This window comes from Rhipicephalus sanguineus, chromosome 10 (genome assembly GCF_013339695.2).
Source record: "Rhipicephalus sanguineus isolate Rsan-2018 chromosome 10, BIME_Rsan_1.4, whole genome shotgun sequence".
NCBI lineage: Eukaryota > Metazoa > Arthropoda > Arachnida > Ixodida > Ixodidae > Rhipicephalus > Rhipicephalus sanguineus.
The window spans coordinates 14,271,622-14,290,248 of record NC_051185.1 but is presented as its reverse complement, the minus strand read 5'-3'; the positions used below and the strand labels follow the sequence as shown (position 1 = coordinate 14,290,248).

At 44.5% G+C, this 18,627-nt stretch overlaps 1 long non-coding RNA gene across 2 annotated transcripts; it reads right to left on the bottom strand.

The window, feature by feature from the left end:
* Positions 1-7,070: 7,070 nt before the first annotated feature.
* LOC119372482 (uncharacterized) lies at positions 7,071-10,206 on the bottom strand. Of its 2 annotated transcripts, XR_005179554.2 has the most exons (4): positions 10,051-10,206; positions 9,898-9,984; positions 7,900-7,951; positions 7,071-7,338 (listed from the first exon to the last, which is right to left on the bottom strand). It is a non-coding gene; the product is annotated as an uncharacterized LOC119372482 (long non-coding RNA). The 2 variants fall into 2 exon arrangements; XR_007417779.1 differs by lacking the exon at positions 10,051-10,206 and having other exon boundaries at positions 9,898-10,043.
* Positions 10,207-18,627: the final 8,421 nt, after the last annotated feature.

The following is an 18,627-nucleotide window of genomic DNA, read 5'->3' as shown; positions in this document are numbered from 1 at the left end:
GAGTTCGCTTGCCATAAGGAATCTAGTCGCTGCCGTAACAAAGAATCTACTGTACAGTCGTTGCCCTCCACGACATTTCTATATCACTCATCCCTCGATCACTATATGTCTCCGGCTTAGTTTGCGCGTTCATCTGGTTTGGCGTCAGTGCGTTTCATTTGGGAGAAAATTAAATTGTACTTGCGTCACTACTGTTGGGTTCGCGTTTACCACTAACATATGCTAGTATTTGTTCAGACACGTTTGCGTCATTGGCGCCACATTGGCATAATATTCTATATAACACATACAAAAGATCAGGGAGTCTAGTGCAGTTTGTTGCCGAAAAAATAAGGAAATGATGTCTTCTTTCCAATGTATTTAGATGAGGCTTTTTCGGTAAGGCCTCTTCTTCAAGTGTGGGGATAATGTACCTACTAAGAGTTCGGCATTGCTATTAAGAATTGTCCCGTTTTCTTTCATCGCTGTTTTTACGCAAATGATTATCGGTCAGAAGAGGGGTCAGCAAGTTAGTAGGAAGTCATAAATAACATAGATGTACTGAAGGCAAAGAAGATACACTTACAGAAACCACGTTCGCTGAAAGCAAAGCGTTTTATCCACAACTCGTATCCAGTGCCTGCTTTTCGCCCTTCTGACGCTGACGTCTGATTTGTAGCTTGTTCATGTGAGACGCTTTGTACGCTATGGTACGGTAGTGTCAGTCATACTATCTCGCGACTTTAATTTTATCTCCATAAACTGCTACGAATTTGATCTAGCTACACAAAACTACACTTAAGTGACTTCCCTGGGACCCTGTCACTTGCTTACATGATCAGGCTCAGACAGCTTGCTAACTGCTGGACGTATCACACTCAATTTACGTACTTTGCCTCATCCTCATCTGCCACCTGACAAATTTTCATTACCGGTTCACCTGTCTGGCTTTAGGGGTGACTATTTCATGCATCGTGTTCGCTCGTAACCCATTCACCGCATTTATTTATTTACTTAGTTATTTAGTTAGTTAATGTCCTCAAAGACTCCGAAGGGAACTATTGCTTCAGGGGGCTACGAACGGTTGCATAAATAAAAAGAATCTCATTATAAATAATTTCACCATCATCCTAATAGATATTTGCAAGTGTTAGCTTTGAGGGTCGTATCAATTTTATGCTATTCAGGCTGGGAGAAATTTGTAAATGTACAGGTGAATCAGTATTTAGCCTAAAATAAGTATTTACATGACATTTTTTTGAAGAGTGACAGCAAATTTTATTGCTTTAGATTTTTTTCACGTCATGGAGCTTTATAGAGGACGTCGGCGGGGGCGGCGAAAAGGGGGCTGTCGAGCTAATGCGGAGCACCTATGTCCTTTGCCGACCATTGGAAGGCATAGGCATAGTGATGTGCACACAGGGTCGCCTGGACCACTACAGGGCTATAAGGGAGGGAGAAAAACAGATGCATGATTCAAAGCAGTGCCTGACTAGGCGTTTCATAATTTCTTGATTTCGCCTTCACTCGAAATTCGCCTGAGTAACCGCTTACTATACGTTAGCAATACCTTTTTCTCAGCTAGTTGAGTCCTTCTATGGTGGTTATGCGTCTTTTTTTTTATTTCCATAAGCTCTGCTATATGCATTCTTGCTCGTAGTTTGTCCTATTTATACTGAATCCTTATTCTCTACAAATACATGACGTTTGGATTCCTGCTGGATTCATCCACCTGTAATACAATTTGTGAGGTGCTGGCCATTTTATTAAAATCATACATTTTTTTAGTTTCATTCTTACTTTTCGACTTTCACCCACTTCTTTCTTAGCAAACAATTTTTAAATACTCTCCACTTTTGTTTCACGATTCATTCATTATCTCGTGAATGGTGTTCGGATTCTCCTGTAGCTGTGTAACAGACGAGAGGTTTATTTCTCTTTTTTCGAGGCAATTTAACTATCTGTGTAGTCATTTCGCACATAGTTGTGCAAAGCACGAAGAGCGTGTTGTAGAGCCTCAATGCTTTTTATGATATGTGTCTACTTTATTTATATCTATCGTGTTCTGCTAGCTCGAGGCATGGAATATCAGCGCGCTTCATGATGCACAATTGTTCCTGAGCAGTAGACACAAATATGCTGAAAAAAGAACGACAAGAAAGAGCGTTCTCGTGGTTCAACATAGCAGTGTCCGACAAACGAGTGTTTTACTTTCATAAATACATCCCGCTCCCTTTATCTTTCTTGGTAAAATCATAGCCGCAGGTTATCTCGTTCAACTCGCGGAACTTCGAAAGGTGCCTAGATTACACATGCATATTTATGTATATATAGTTCATATTAAAATGAACTAGCATTGGGTGCTATATGGACGCCTCGTATCGTCACAGTTTGTCACTTGTGTCAGTGGAGTATGTAAGGGCACTTCGGAGCGTTAAAAGTATGCTTTACAACCCATATGGGGTGTGTAGGCTTTCCAAGGAGGGCCATTACCAGCACCGAGAACAAATATGTAGAAAATGAGAAACTGGATCGAAGAATGAGCGTGGAAGGAATAATGCTTGTAGATTAGGTTTTGGTTTTCCAGTAACTAATTTATTGTAGCGCTGCAAATTTTTGTAACATCAGTACGCGCAGTGTTTTCTAGCGTTCTTAAGGAATTGGATTGGGTGCTAGTTCAAGCTTGGTAGATCATTAGTGTTTGAGGCGTTCGACAGAGGATACGGTTTAAGTGAGGCATTTGAAACTTTCGATAATGTCACCAAGAGAATTTTCATTCACGTAGAAAGTTTGCCTGACCATTTAAAAAAAAAATTTATTGCGTAATCTGGATTATACGTAGTAGATATTGGGAAGATATATTGGGGTAACTGAAGGCGATTGTTAGATATTGCGGAAAATGTCTTTGCAATAGTCTTTTTCTATACAGAAGATCGGGCGTTTAATAACGGTTGCTAGTTGTCTCAGTGGCAATACCATACATGGCAATAAGAGATGTGGAAATGGTGCAGGGTAAGGAGGCCTGCCATGGCTGCCATAGCTGAGGATCGTGGGTAGATTTTTCAGGCGTAGTTCCGTTTTACTGCTGTAAGCGAAGTTTTCCCCGTTGTCAAGGGACAATAAAGATCGGCCATACTTTAGAAAAGGTAGAAACCGGGCTCGTTAGATAAGTTGTGATTCTGAACTCTTACAATATATATATATATATATATATATATATATATATATATATATATATATATATATATATATATATATATATATATATATATATATATATGGACTTCAGTAAGGCGATCTATCAAACATCTAGATTATAGCTTGCTTACCCGACATGATACTATACCGGAGGCCCGGTAAATAAAGAGGGATAAAGATCTTGTAAAGGTGTAAATAAGAAACGTGGGTGTGACCTAAAACCATAACAGGATTCCGGCTATTTTCAATACAACGGAGACACCGCTGACTAACGTAGGGTCTGTCAGGGACAATTCATGACGGATATCATATTACGAAGCAAATTCAATGGCAAGTGTTTCTTATTTCTTATCAGACCATCACACTGTGGGCGAGGGCCCGGTCTTGCTGTTGAGACAATCCTGCAGGGAAGCACAGAGCATGTGGTTAACATTGGTTGGCACCACAGGTCTTGGTGCACTTATAGGTCTGAATGAACGAGACTAACCGTAGACCAAATTCATGCCAGCGATAATTCTGCCGATGAAGTGCGTATTATCGTGGACGAAGCCCCGCAAGGTTTATTAAAGGTCGGATATCCTTGGTCTGTTCCGCAGAACGCCCACACTCACTACGGGCGATTTGCAACAAGCAGGACGGTTTTACAATTCGTTCGCGATCGTGATTTGTTTATGGGTGAATAAATGAAGAAAGTTGTGTCTACCGGGAAGGATTCATCAAATAAACAACTTTGGACTGATACCTGAGAGAGAAACAGGGGATTCAATTTTGCCCATGGCTAGAATGTGCAATCGCCGCGAAAAAAAAAACAAAGTGAAGGCAATGGAATGTACAGTACTCGCGGAATAGAAAGGCGAAAATTTGGTGCTAAGTAATGCGCCTACTTTCGTTTCCACCGTCTACAGTCCTTGTCATGTTGGCATAATTCAGTCCGGAACACTTACGCTAAAGTGAACATTATCTTTAGCGGCCAGATTTGCAGCAACATAACGGGGTTATCTCGGGCAAGTTCACATCGTAGACATCGTACTTAAACAATTATGTTGCGTTTCAATTTCTGAGTGCGGTACAGAGGAGAGCAAGAATGTACCGCTTAGTTTAGCTGGAAACAGTATGAGGTGTACTTACTGGTCTGCGATTGTGAGTGCGAGCATCAAGAAGAGTGCGAATTTCATAGCGCGCATCGTAAATAGTTTACAATAATGATTAGGTTACAGTAAATAGTTTACAGTAAAATGTATTTGAGTACACTGACGTTTATATACGTTGCTGGCAGCGTCCTACGTATGAGTTTGAAAGTGAGAAAGGTAGTAGGCGTCTATGAGTTTTTATTTGAAGTAAAGTTGATCTATGGGATAGCGCAAGCTTATCTTTCACCGAACCCCTGTGTACGCCTTCTAAAATATCACACTGAACTATTCTTCGAATAGGAAAATTGCCAAGAATGCAGAGAACATTAAATATGTCATTGACTCTCAGTTCTTCGCTTCATTGCCAAAAATATATAAAAAACTATTTAATCGATTTGGGCTGATTGGTATAGACGAATGTGAAAGGTGTCGGACAATGTCATTAAGTATGAATACAACTCATGAGCCGTAGTTTAAAGCCTAAATGTAGGCTTACTGTCAACTGTTCCTTTAATGAGTCATTCGTTTTAGAAATGTTTCAGGAATGTGTTCTTGCGTGCAGGTTCACATGCTTTCTTATTAAGCGCTGATTTAATTCATTATGACCGAAACTGCGCGACAAAACGGGGACAAGAAAGACACCCCGTTTTTTCGCACAGTTTCCGTGGTAATGGATTACGAACTCGCACAGCACTCACTTCTGGTTTCATCGCCTGAGATACTTGTGATGCGCTGAATAAATCCTTGGCCCTTCATCTTTTTAACACCAAAGTGTCCTATGTCGGGGTCCACCACGGCTCTACTGACTTATTTCCGTCAGGGATGTGACTTTGTAAAATATACGCTAACAGATGGCAAAGAAAAAACTAGAAGAAAAAGTTTTGTTGGCGGTAGTCGAACCTACGAACCCTCGCTCCGCAGCGCAGGGCGCGAACCGACCCGGCCACGGACGGCAGGTTCTTCAGAATACTAACGGCGAGCTATTTATATACACCATTCACCGTGGCGGTACTCTGAGATCGGTGGCACTTCAGCGTGTTTTCGTTATCGCTGGCCAGATTGCGCGACGGCGTCGAAGGCCGCGCTTTAAAGGTCGTCACCCCGCGCGTTTCGATGCGCGCGCGTCCCCACAGGGCGTGGTCGCTCGTGTGCGCGCGCCGATCTCGTGATGGGGTGGTTTGGACGTCGTGTGCTCTCAGCGCAAGTTTGCGTTGAAGTTACAGAGAGCACGAAGCTCACTTCGCTCACTGCAGCGGCCGCTTCTGCGAAAGGAGCACGCTGCTCACAGACAAATGTGTTACAACTGTGACACTTAGTTCGCGCTCATCCTGTGTATACTTGTGCGTGCGTTTCGTGCGTCCTCCTTTGGGTTTTAGCAGCGAGCTTTATCTGTCGCGCTGTGACAGTTAATTCGTGCTCATCCTGCGTATGTTCTTTCCGTGCGTCCTTTCTGCTCGAGCAGCACGTTCCTAGTTTCCAGCTGCTTGCCGTTCTTCGCGTGACATTACAATTTGTTGCTATATCATTCATTCCTTCCCCCTTGTGCCGAAACAATGCAGAACAAACGCTCAACTACGTCTGTGAAGACACGTTTCACGTTCGTGTTATACCGATGCCTGCGACAGATGATTAAGCCATGTTTTTTTCATCCTAATTCATTTTCTATTGCGTAAGCACAGTCAGAAATGCAGTGCGGGCGCACATTTTAAAATTTAGTGGCATATACCGGATATACTCTTGTTCGAATAACGCAGAGCGCGTCGCAATTTGCAGCTGTGCGGCAAAGATAAAGAGCATCTAAATACACGGTGGTTGTCGTGGCCTGAAAGGCTACGCACGTGACAAAACAATCGGGCTTACCAGTCGTTTCGCTTGATTCGTTGTCGTTTCCCTTATTCCTTTCAAAGAAGTAGCTTGCTTTAGCAAAGTTGTCACAGCTGCGACTGGAGGCTCCTGAGATCGCCATGGGAAGCTCCGGGCGATAGTTTAAGCTAGAGATTATAAATATCACATGAAAACACACATAAAGAAAACAGAACTAGAACGTTCTATGGGCAGGTAAGCATAGTGAAGCGCATGCCGTCCTTTCCGAAGTTGCGCTACCTCTTGTAGATTCAGTTGGCACAACGGCTATAATGTCGCGGGACCGAATTCCGGCTGCGGCAACCGTATTACTAAGGGGATGCGATGCAAAAACTCCCTTAAAGTGTATTAGATCTATGGTAACGAATGCCATGTTGTAAAAATTATCGCGGTTTCCCTCAGTACGCGTGCCCCACGTTCGTGTCCTTGCATAGGAATGTAAAACACCGTGATTTATGTCATTTGTTCAACCACCTGTCCGGCATTTTATGTCGAAGAATTTACATTTTTAAAGACGATAGTTTTTCTTGGGGAACTTAAACGCAGAAATTTTGGTCTGTCTGTCTGTCTTTGTCACCTGATTCAGCCACCCGGCCAAAGTTGAACCACTTGCTTACCGCCCACCCATTTTGAACTGGTACGGCTGTTCATACTTGTGAACGTTGTGGATCAAAAAGTAAATATTACGCATATGTGAGGCGCAACAGCACTAGGAAAGTATTAGGTGGTGTGTTCATTTAATAGAAAATACATAGATACGTAATTTTAAAGACAGTAGTTTCTTAAGCTGCGCTGAAAACTCCATGCTATGCGTGCCCACGAAAGCCCTCTACCACGGAGGAAGGAAACCTTCTGCACAAGCTCATGTTTCCCGATGCATTGCCAGATGGCGTCCATATCTCAAGCAGCCCCTCCTCTATCGTCTTTAGACGACATTTGCAGCGGAGCACGCAGATACGCGGCCATTTTTTTTTTCAGAAGAGCGACGGTAAACTTTATTGCTTTAAACACCTTTCAGAAAAGGAGCATATATCCGTGCAGGTCGTGGTCGTCGTGGTCGTCGGTATATGCGTTTATTTGCAGCTAGCATGACGCACCTGTGCACGCTGCCGAACTGGAGGCACTCGCAATATGGTATGCAGACATGGTCGCCTGGTCCGTTGCAATGCTAAATGTGTGAGAAGGAAAACATATTATGATCACTGGCTTGGTATAGCCAACTGCAATGTTTTGTAAGAACTGCACCACTTAGCACCGTAACCACTGATCTCCCGGGTGGCTATATAATACAAGTTAACATAATCCAAACTGAAATTGAAATTAAGGAGTCCTACGGTGACGCAGCGTAATAACACGCCGCGATTCAGTTGAACACAACAAGGCCATCAGGCACACATACATGCTGGCTATTCCTAAGCCTCATACGCACTCCGTACACAATTTTGGGGATTAATCAAATCAAGTATCTTAAGCGAATCGGGAGTAAAGATCAAGAATCTCAAGGGTGCATACCCAATCTCAAGCGTGCCTACTCTGTCAGAGGCTGTGCAATGAAGAATGCTATTTATGTGGCTAGGAGGATACTAACATACCCGCAAACTTGAAACCGTAGGATTGTTGCTACTGTCTTTATTATAGCGAAAATACCTTGAGCCCACGTAGGGGACTACCAGTGACAACAAATTCATCGAGGTGTAGCGATTGTAAACACAAATACGTTGTTTCTTACCATACCCTCACAAGGTGGGATACCGGATACCGGTCTCGCAGCTGAAATATACCTGCAGAGAAGTGGAGAACACTTGTTCAGCTTTGGTGGGCACCGCGGTCCTTGATGTGCTTTAGCGATCTGAATTAAGCAATTGAACCGTAGGTAAAATCTGTGCAAACTGTTGCCCTGCCGAGAATGTGCGTTATTATTGTAGAGGTAGCCGCAGCAACATGTATTAAAGCCTGGACGTCCTTGTTCGATCCCTCGCTGGTGGCTCGTACTCGTCCGGTGCGTCTTGCCAAGATGAAGGCGGTTTTACAATTTACTCGTTATTGTCCTTTGTTTAGAGCTAAAAAAAGTTGTGCTTGTTGGGATGAATTATTCGTATACATAAAATTAGGTTGGCACTCATCTTTGCTGACATAGTTGATTGGTCAACGAGATGAGAGCATGATGACAAATTGCACTGCAGCAAGAATTAAGCGTCTTAACGGCGTTGGCACTTGCGCTGTTCCTTTTCTTTTTTGTGAGAACTATAGGGTGTTGTTCAGCCTGATGCCTCTGCTCAGCGACTTGGGCAGAAACTGCTGGGCCTTGTAGCTTCACGCATCTAAGATATGCGCACCATGATGTTTCTTGAGCATATTGTAGTAGCACAAAGTTCGTAAAAAAGCGAAAAAGAAGAAGCAGAAAAAACACAGACATGCCGTACACAGTGGCGTAGCCAGGGAGTGGTACACCGTGCCCGTGCCCCCCCCCCCCTCCGAAATTTTTTCTTCCATGGGATACCGAGCACAAATTGACACTCGACCACAAACTGACACTCGCGCACACTTACCTGCCGGGGCTCTATGTCGGATAAAGGGCGGCGTGCCCATCCCGAAGAAAAAATTCTGCCTACGCCACTGGCCCTACATGACTACGTTTCTTAGCCTCGCTTCGGCAGCTGTTGCGGCTACTAACAAGCGGGGAAGAGCGAGATTTGCGTATGAGCATGACATTAGACAGTTTGTATACGTATATGCAATCAGCTAGTCTTGTATTTCGTATTCCGCATATCCCCACACCCTTGCAGACTGTTATTACTCTTTTATGATGCCTCTCTTGTAAGTGACTACTTGCTTTGCCTCAGTATACTGAGTAGGAATGTGCGGGTGCTAAAGTATGGCACGTAATAATGTGCCATTATCCCAGCCCACCTACGAGCCGCGGCCAAGTGCATACATAATGGACTTCACCTGCGCATTCTACATCTGTATTGTCACAATGGTGAATGCAACGTCGCAAGTCAGCCTGATATTGAATTACAGCAAACATGCTTTACCTTCGCGGGGAGGTATTGCACCATCTCCGATGTCTGGCCACGTGTCAAGCTAACAGGCAATGAAGAACGACACGAAAAATTACGACCAACGTATCACTAAACCTTAGCACTAGACGTCATAATGACTTGATCAGATGACGGCACTTGATGACGTTAGTGTTGATGTTGTGGGATATAGACCGTGGCTACAGAGACGCGGACACGGACGCGCGTCAATTTTTACCCATGCCACATCTATGGATAGCTTCGGTGTAACAAGTATTTAGACAGTAGCGTCGCATTCTCTATGAAAACAACAATCACTTACTGACGGAAACAGACATTCAAAGCAGGCAATTGAACCTTATACATCCGTCGTTATTGACACTTTACGTTGCGACAGTGTTACCAAAATGGTGGCGATAGAGCGCTGCCTAAGTATAGCATACCAGTGTTCGAAAGCATGCTTCTTTGTTCTAAGAGCTAATGTTACTGACACCCTTGCTTGTAATCATTGCCTTCCCGAATATGAAGTGAATCGCCTGGCTGCGGCAGTTCAAAGGATTATATTATAAAACAGCGGTGAGGCCGCAAGTATCCTTGCGAAAAAAAAATTATAGAATGCGAAAAAAATATTATAGGCAATGGCGGTACGGAGGCCAGTAAGTATGCACTACGCCGTATAGCTGAAAATAACGAAAAAAGTTACTTACTCAATCATGATCGCGAGCGGGAGGATTAGGAAGAGCGTAAGTTTCGCAGTCGACATTGTAACCCTCTGTTTCTTCACTAGTTTCCTCCTGTAAACCACAACTACACAATTAAAACATCTGGGCACTTAGGTACAGTGGTCTTCAAATACGTACCAGGCAGCATACTACTACGCATATCTTTTTTTAATCCTCGGGATTTTGAAACAGAGACTAGTAAAAGATGTATATCTCTTTTTCTTTGAAATAGCCTGGATGACCTTTGAAAGCACCAAGTTTTTCATATAATGTGCCTCCTCTCTAACGCATCGCTACGAGCTATTCTTGGAGTGAAATATAACTAAGAAATGCAGGGAATGACATTCAAATGAGCTGACGACTATTAGTGCGTAGTTTACTGAGTACAAAAAAAGAAAAAAAAACAAGCTCATGTATTCACTTTGAGTATCTCCATGTGAAGGCGCCGGGCAATTGCTCATGTTCAACAACGCTCTGTTCCTGAGCTCTGGCTTGATACCTGAATGTAGGCTTGCTGTCAATTCCACCTCTGATGATTCAGTGTTTGTAGAAGTACTTTACTGCTATATGTTCTTCTGTGCGGCTTTTCAAATGTTCCTGTTACCCACTGCATCGATCACCTACGACACTTGCTAGGAGGCTGCAAGTAGAAAACAGGCCTGCACGTCTTTCTGTTGCTAATTTCTTTTCTTTTGTTGAGCTTATCTTCTAGGGGATTTCTTTTTTCCTGCCTCACCAGCTGTGGAGTAACTCACACGCTACCCCGTCTGTGCCAAGTAGTCACTGTACTTTTAACTAGGCGGCTTATCTTTTTTTACTGTAGAGTATGCAATGTAGGTTTAAGAATGCTGATACACATAGGCAGTTTCTTACAGATTATTTTTCACATTTACACTTAACATTTTGTTTGTAGAATTAACAATCCTGTCTTTTTGTAAGTTACACGACAGTGTGTGCGATATCAGGAAAAATATCACCTTAGCTTGTCCAGTCTTCGGATAGCTGGTTTCTATTTGCCTACTGTTTTTCACGTAAAAACATCGATGTTAAAAATTTATGATTTTTATTGTATACATTGAATGGCCAGCTCGAGAAAAGTATAAGTGAGCAAAGTGCAATTCTCCTTGGCACAGCTTCGTGCCGGTATGCAATTTGACTAATTCCAGCGTGAATAAGCGCACCTTCTTTCCTATTTTTTTTCCTGCTATCTTCCTTTCCTATTTCTCTTCCCTCTTCCCGAAAGAGTAGGCAGGCGTAGTGCCCCACTAGGTGGCAATTGTCAGCCTGCTTTCTCTCATTTTCCTCTGTGTTATTCTGTATTTGTGTATGCAAAAAAAGAAATAATAATAATAGTAATAATATTATTAATCCTATCCAGTCATAATGTTCACTGTCTGCTGTGAAGGACAGCTGCGTGCACGAAGAATGACGAAAAGTAGATCACAGGTGCAATGCGTGGATCTCCTCCGAAGTGGCCGAATCGCTTGAGTCACACTAGACATGTCTTCCGATGAAGACAAAACGGAAGCGTAATTAAGAGTCCGGTGCGCGGCGTTAGATTGTCAGATGTGTTTCAACTGGCCGCGAAATGACACATCCGACTAGCTAATGCAACTAGAGTTACAACATAGAACAAATCACTGTACATTTTCTTATATAATCGCTATGTGATGTAAAAGAATGTCTGCTGTGTTAGTTTCACGAAAATCTGTCGCTGATCGTTACATCGCTTATATTTACCAGTCCATCCGCGGTGCTTTATATTAGTCTAATATCCACCACCCCGAAAGGCACTAAGTTTCAAGCTCAGAATGTTGCAATGACATCTTTTATTATTTTTTTTTCGCAGTGGTGGCTATCGGTACAATTTTTTTCAATTCCCCTAAGCTCTATCGCGTTACCAAAGTCTTGATGGGGACACGACGACAGGAAGACCCGTTTGTGACAAAAAAAAAATGGTCAGCGTAAACGCAATGGAGTAAACTGATGGGATGAACAATGCAAGCTCATTATCGGACGCTTTATTTCTGCCCCTCTGAAACGCTGCCTATCTGCGTTTGATAATGAACGATACGATCTCCCTTTAACCAATCAGTCCACTCACTTCTTATTAGCACTTGATGATGCCTTTACGCAACGCTCACGGTTCTGACTCCCTGGTAACACGCTATGAGTAGAGGATGCTCGATCACTGCCAGTCCTCTTGATAAGTGTTCCCAAATTATTACTCACCGCACGAGAAATATAGCTTCGCACAGATACAAAACCGCATATAAAATGACTCATCAAGACATACCAACGCCACACTCCGTAATATAACCAGCTGTGTGTAATGCTAAGCTTTTGAGAGCACCAGTTGCAATACATTGTACGCAGATAGGAATGCTAATTTGCTCCGTGAATACACATGTGGAAGCTTGCTAAAAATGTTTTACCCACATGTCGAGACGTGAGAAAAACAAAAATTGCATATAGAGCAAATTGAATCTTCCTCTCTGACCAAATAAGAGCCAGGAATGCACGAGAAGGAGTTGTATGGGATCGCACAAGCACAGTGCTACACCGGTGCCAATAAAAAGTTTGGTTCATACGGTGGAACCCTTCCTTTGAATGAAAACTCTACTTCACTTTAACGCAGTTGAAGGCTCGCTTGTCAACTTGTTTCTAGTACAGCCACGGGATCGCGAATGAGACCAGACACACTAGCACCTTCTCCTTGAGTATGAAGCATCACTGCGCGCGGCAAGCCACGCTAGTAATCTCCCGTCTGCACGCATATCCTGGTCGGAACCTCTTTTCGCCAGTTTGATTCGGCAGAGCAAGCATACGTCTTCAAACCTCGAGGACAGAATGTAAATTGACGCTTATCGACTTGCAAATACCTGCCCACCACGCACAGAGGAAAGGCACTTGAGCGACAGGCGGCGTTCGCACTTCGCATTAGTCTGTGCTTCACTACAACGGGATATGCATGCGCTACAAAAAAATGTGACAGGCCTTTACTACAGAGAGGAACGCAGGCGCGTCCCGTTTCCACACCCAAAACTATGTAGATCTCAAGCGATCACGCTTAGGATTATTCAGACGAGGTCATATCCCTCGCGAGGTTTCCTAGGCCGGATTAACAGATATATTCACAGTGCCCGGATTGCGGGGAGGCGTTTAGCACTCTAGCACATACGCTCTGGCAGTGTCCTGTGTTATGGGATACGTCACATACGAGCGAACAGGACTGGGAAGAGGCCATTTCAAGTACCGAGTCAACGGCCGTCCAGAGAACCCGTGAAAGACCGGAGAGGCATGGCCTCTCGATTCCGACATGGGAGCAGCAAGCGGAGAGCCGTGGGCCCCAGCGGGTCCTTCCCAGCTAGTCCCTCAGCACTTAATTAAAGTTCTTTGTTTGTCTGTCCGTCTGTCTGCCTCTCCCAATGTGAAGACCTCAATGCTCCGAAATATCATAAACCGAACAAACCAGCGGACTTCAGTGATGCCTTCGGCTTACAAGTCATTTATAATAAATCTTGGGGTTTAACGTCCGAAAACCACGATATGATCACGCTGCGGATACGTGTATGTATGTACGAGTATGCATGTATCCATAAAAGCCACGAAGAAAAATAAATATTAGAAAAAATTTTTGAAACATGGGACCAGGGATTCGAACCTGCGACCCCTCGCTCCACACGCGCCGCGCTAGACAATGCTGCCCCGCGACATACGTCGCCCTGCAAATTAACGGTGAGCTATTTACATACACCATTTAGCGCTGGCGGTGCGCAAAGCTCGGAGGTGCTTCAGCGTCTTCCCTCACCCGCGAGATGGCGCGAAGGCCGCGCTTTAGACGCGGCGGTAGGTACTATGCTAGATACATCGGCTGTTGAAACGAGACGTGGTGGAAAGACACGAGACACGCACAGTGCTGGAGTTATGTGCCTCCTGACTGTGTGTATATTTATTATTTATTTTTATTAGGCTAGGGACACTAATAGTGAGTCCACCCGGTACAAATGGTAATTCGCTACACATATCAACACCATCATTATCAAAGGTCGTCGCTCCGCTCCTGTTTAGCAGGAGTTGGGATGCGCGCGTCCAGCCTTTCCAGTAACGTTGCGCGCGTCCAACCTTTACTTTGCCTCCACAGGGCGTGGTCGCCCGCGCTCGCACGCCTCTCTCGTGATAAGCGCGCGAGCTTTGCTTCACCGCAAAGTTGCCGTTGAAGCTATAAGCCGCACGAAGGTCACTGCGCTCGCTTCAGTGGCCGCGTTTGCGAAAGGATTGAACTGCTAGCCAGAAGAGCCAAAGTAGGGCTAGAGAGTTGTGCGTAGTCGACATTTGTAGTGCACTGGTATAAGACAAAGTAGTAACAACTGTGACAGTTGTTAGTACGCGCTCGTCCCGTGTGCGCCTGTGTGTTCTTTTCGTGCGTCCTTCCAGTGTGTTTGAGCACTACAAGTGTCGCGCTCTAACTGTTGTTTGTTTGCGTTCGTCCTATGCGTGTTCTTTTCGTGCGTCCTTTGTGCTTCACCAGCGCGCTGCAATTTTCGAGCTGCTTGCCGTTCTTCGTGCGACTTTCCAATTTGTTCCTATCGCATTCATTGCTTTGCCCTAGCGGTGAAAGTGTGGCTTTTTTGCTGCTGTTATTATTGTGTGCGAGCTGCTTATTGCAGTAGTGGTGAAATCATGTGAATAAAACTGAGCATGTTTGAATAGATTTAAACGCGCCATCACCTTTTTCTTGTTCTCAACAGGCCGTAGAGGAAGGCTTAGAAATCAATTATAGTTTTGTGCAACACTTGCTGACAATATCTGATACAAAATACCTTATGACGAGTTTTTTTTCTCATCTACATGCACATCTTGTAGAAAACCCGGTTGATGAAAGTCAATGTTAATCAGATCGTTCTCCAAACTTCAATTTTATTCGAATGCCTCCAACTAATATAGCATGCTTACTTATGAGGCAACCGGGCTTGTGAATAACTGGGAATGTACTTGGGTAAGAGGCTTAGGTTTACCTCTCTGCAAAAGTGGAATGTGCATTTCATAGGATAATTATTTTCACTAAAATTATGAGCACGTGGTGGCGCTTCTACTGTGTGCGCGGCGCTCACTGCTAGTTGCTTTCTGAATATGCACATTTTCAAACTTTTTGCTTCTTTGGCAGTGTCTACAGTCAATAATTGTAGTAGTTACCAAATCAGTTGCTGATAAGTTTGCACTTTACTGTGATAAACGCCTTTAAAAAAGACTGCGCGGTAACTTTTCAGCTTAGGTACCTCTGTTCTTTGTGCATATTACTGTGGTAAGAATGAACAAAATATGGGAGATTGACCGAGGGCTCGTTTCTTTGTTAGAGGCAACTTAATGCAGCCAACAGACAATGAGGCTAAGGAAGATATAGGGGGTGTTATTTGCAGGTTTTAACTGCGGTGTAGTAATTATGACATAAATTGGAAGGAATTGAAATTTCTGAACAATGAGCTTGTCGCTAGTAGGGACCGAATCTACAACCTTCGGATAGCGCGTCCGATTTTGTACCAATTTAGCTGCAGCGGCGGCCGCTTTTCCGTCAACTTTGTTGGGTAATTATTTTTTGTGTAATCCATAGAGTCCTAGCCTGCGCCGCTCGCAGATGACGGCGAGTATGCAATACTGTATTTTGCCAGATTGAGGCATGTAGCACGTGATCTTACTACTGATTGGTAGCTGGTTGGAATTGGAGAAAATGGTTCGTATTAGAGCAGTGGTGATTGTGTATAAAGTGGTCTTGTTGTGTCCCCTGTGGTGATGACTAAACTGCGGATGACCACAAATGTTGCCATTTGTGCAACCGAGTAGACGGATGGGTAGACAAGGCGAACTCAGCTCAGAGCGCTGAACTTGTGTAGCAGGAAAATAAGACCAGTATCCGCGTATGAGAACGAACAAGTACTACAGAATGGGCAAGTTGGTGCATTATGATATCGTATTGGTATAGCGCAGCTCAGTTTGAGCATAAAGAAAAGAGGCTACAGCGCTCATCCTGTTGCCCATAAACTTGCATGCTGCAAAAAATACGTTGGTAGCTATCGTATGTGTCGTAATGTGTTCGTAGCGTCCCTGTTCGCCCTGCGTTATTCTTGAAGAACATCAGTACCAACAAGCCTTAATTTTAACTCTTTATATGCAGTCAAGCAGTATTCAGGACGTACTCTTCTTTCCATTCAAGGAGATCGCTGAACCTTTTATGTGTTTGTGGTCGAATAATAGTTGCCTTAAGAATTGAAACTTGAGCTTGTTCGTATGCGTTCCTCCTTGGTTGAGGCAGCGCACACAGGACGAGAACGAAGAACATATTCTTAATTCGTGCTTCTTAATTATCCGTCTTCGTTCCGCGCGCGCTCCGACAAGCAAGGATAGTGGCCTTAGCATTGCGTTATGAAATTCGAGGTTGTAGCGCAGCCAAATCTCAGGCATGGCCGCCGCATTGTAATGCGGCATAAATGTACAACCCTATATATACCACGCAATGCGTGAGCTTTAACGAAATTCAGTTGATGGAATTCGTCCCAAAGTCGTTGACTATGGCGTGCCTCATAATGGTATCCTCGTTTCGCCAAATGCACGCCACAATTCGACTTCTTTGTGGAAAGCCTTGACCTACTTTGGGGTCGAAGAATTGACCAGAACTTTTATTGAAGAATGGTAGGAGAGCTTATTGCCTTTGCAATCCTGTTCTGACAGGTTGTGGTGTCAGAGATCGTGGACGTCGCCGGGGCCGTCGTTGAGCGTTCCAGATGCATAAAAATCTACCGCCGACACGGTGGCAGTTACAGTCTGGAAAGCACACGGGGTCATGTGGTCTTGAGCAGGGCTGCAAAAGTGGGCAGAATGATATACACCGCTGACATCTATTCTAAGAGAGGCTGTCTAACGCTCAGAGAAAAAAAATTCTTCATTATGGTGAAAACTGTTTGCCACAACGGCGACAACGAGCATGCCTTTGTCCAATAAAAATGAAATATGTTTTTAATTTGGCTCTGAAAGTCGCGAAAGTATGACCAATAGCGTCACCCAACAGCGATGTGGTTCAATCTATTGGTAGAAGAGAAACACAGTTTATTTTACAGAATGGGCCGGCAGTATGGTCTTCGTGGCCTTAGGTGGCGGCTCGGAGTCCCTGGACTCGGGCGGCATCTTCGGCCTGCTGGACAACCCAGAGCTGTGCATTGAGCTCCGAGCTTGTGAGGGCCGCCTACCAGAGGCGGCGGCGCCGACGGAGAAAGCCCCCGCGGCTCCCGCAGTCGGGGCAGCGGCGGTGGGAACGAGTGAGGTCGAGGCTTCCGTTGATGTGGTATTGGCGGCCGTTATAGGCGCATCGCGAACGGTGGCGGTTTTACTACCGTTGTCGTCGGCACATTCCCAGAGCATGTGACTCAGCATCGCTCTGTGCCCGCACGCTTTACACATATCGGTAGGGTATAAGTTCGGGTAGCAGTAGCGTAAGACGGACGGGCTAGGGTATGAATTGGTAGAAGCAAAAAATTATCGCAGCTTGCACTAAGTTGCGCAAGGCTGGGTCACAGGAGAGCTGTTGGGCACCTTTCAGTTTTTCTTGCTTACCATCCGTACAGAATGCTTGGGCACTCACTGTGCGTGTGCCGGTTCATGATGATAATTTTCTATCTGCGACACACGGCGAACCTTGACCATCACAGCTGTGCTGTCAAATTCCTATAGCGCGTATGTGCCACAGAAATTGCACAAATGCCACCGCGTTTCAGCTTCTCTTGTAAACCATCTGTAGAGAATGTGTGGGCGGTCACTGAGCGCATACCGGTTCATGACGATGATCATTGTCTATCTTCGACACGCGGAAAACCACGACCATAAAAGCTCTGCTGTGACACTCTCCCAGGTAGACTTATTTTACCTGAAAACAAATATGAATATTCTAAAGTTGCATTTAATGCGCTTTTGTCAGCTTTCCTTGACGTCAAAGAGCCCCTTTTGCTTGTTTTCTCACGCGTTCAAAGAGGCGCTGGGTGGCGCTGCCAGTGACGCCTTCGCCTGCCTGCCGACGGCGAAGAAAGGCGTTGGGCACCACTCATAAAAAAAAAACGTCTTGGGCGAAGAGCCGCGCTACTGACTTCAGGGAATTTTCGAACCACGTGAGTTCTATTTTGTAAACGAGCATACCAGCACAGTGAAACTTCACTTCAACGAACTTGATGGGACCTTAGGGAAATGTTCGTTCAAGTGAAACATCGCTGAATTGAAACATCTTTGTTGTGGCTTGTTATCCCAAGCTGAAGGAAGCATCAGGTGTTCGAGTGAAATTTCGACCCCATTATTTCTCGTTCTGCTGATTTGCGTGCGAATTTATCATTTGCATGCCAAGTTATACTTATAGAGGATTTTGTGAAGAATGCAGCATGTTTTTCTGCCCTTGTGTACTTAAGACTCAAATGGTCACGAATTGAGTTACTGTGTCCAAGCCCTCATGACCATCTCCAGCACAGCATTGCTGGACAGAAAAAGAATTACACCATCTCCCACTCAAGGGAACCATGATGGGATGCGAAGCAGCATTGGGGACACGCCCCAAGTTTCCTTTACGTTGACTCGGCGTTTCCGTTAGTGTGTGAGGATTGTATTTAGTTCTTGTGTTATCATTACGTTGTGTTTGTGCCTTGCTTTCCGTTAGCGCCGAGTAAACGAGTGACGCCGACG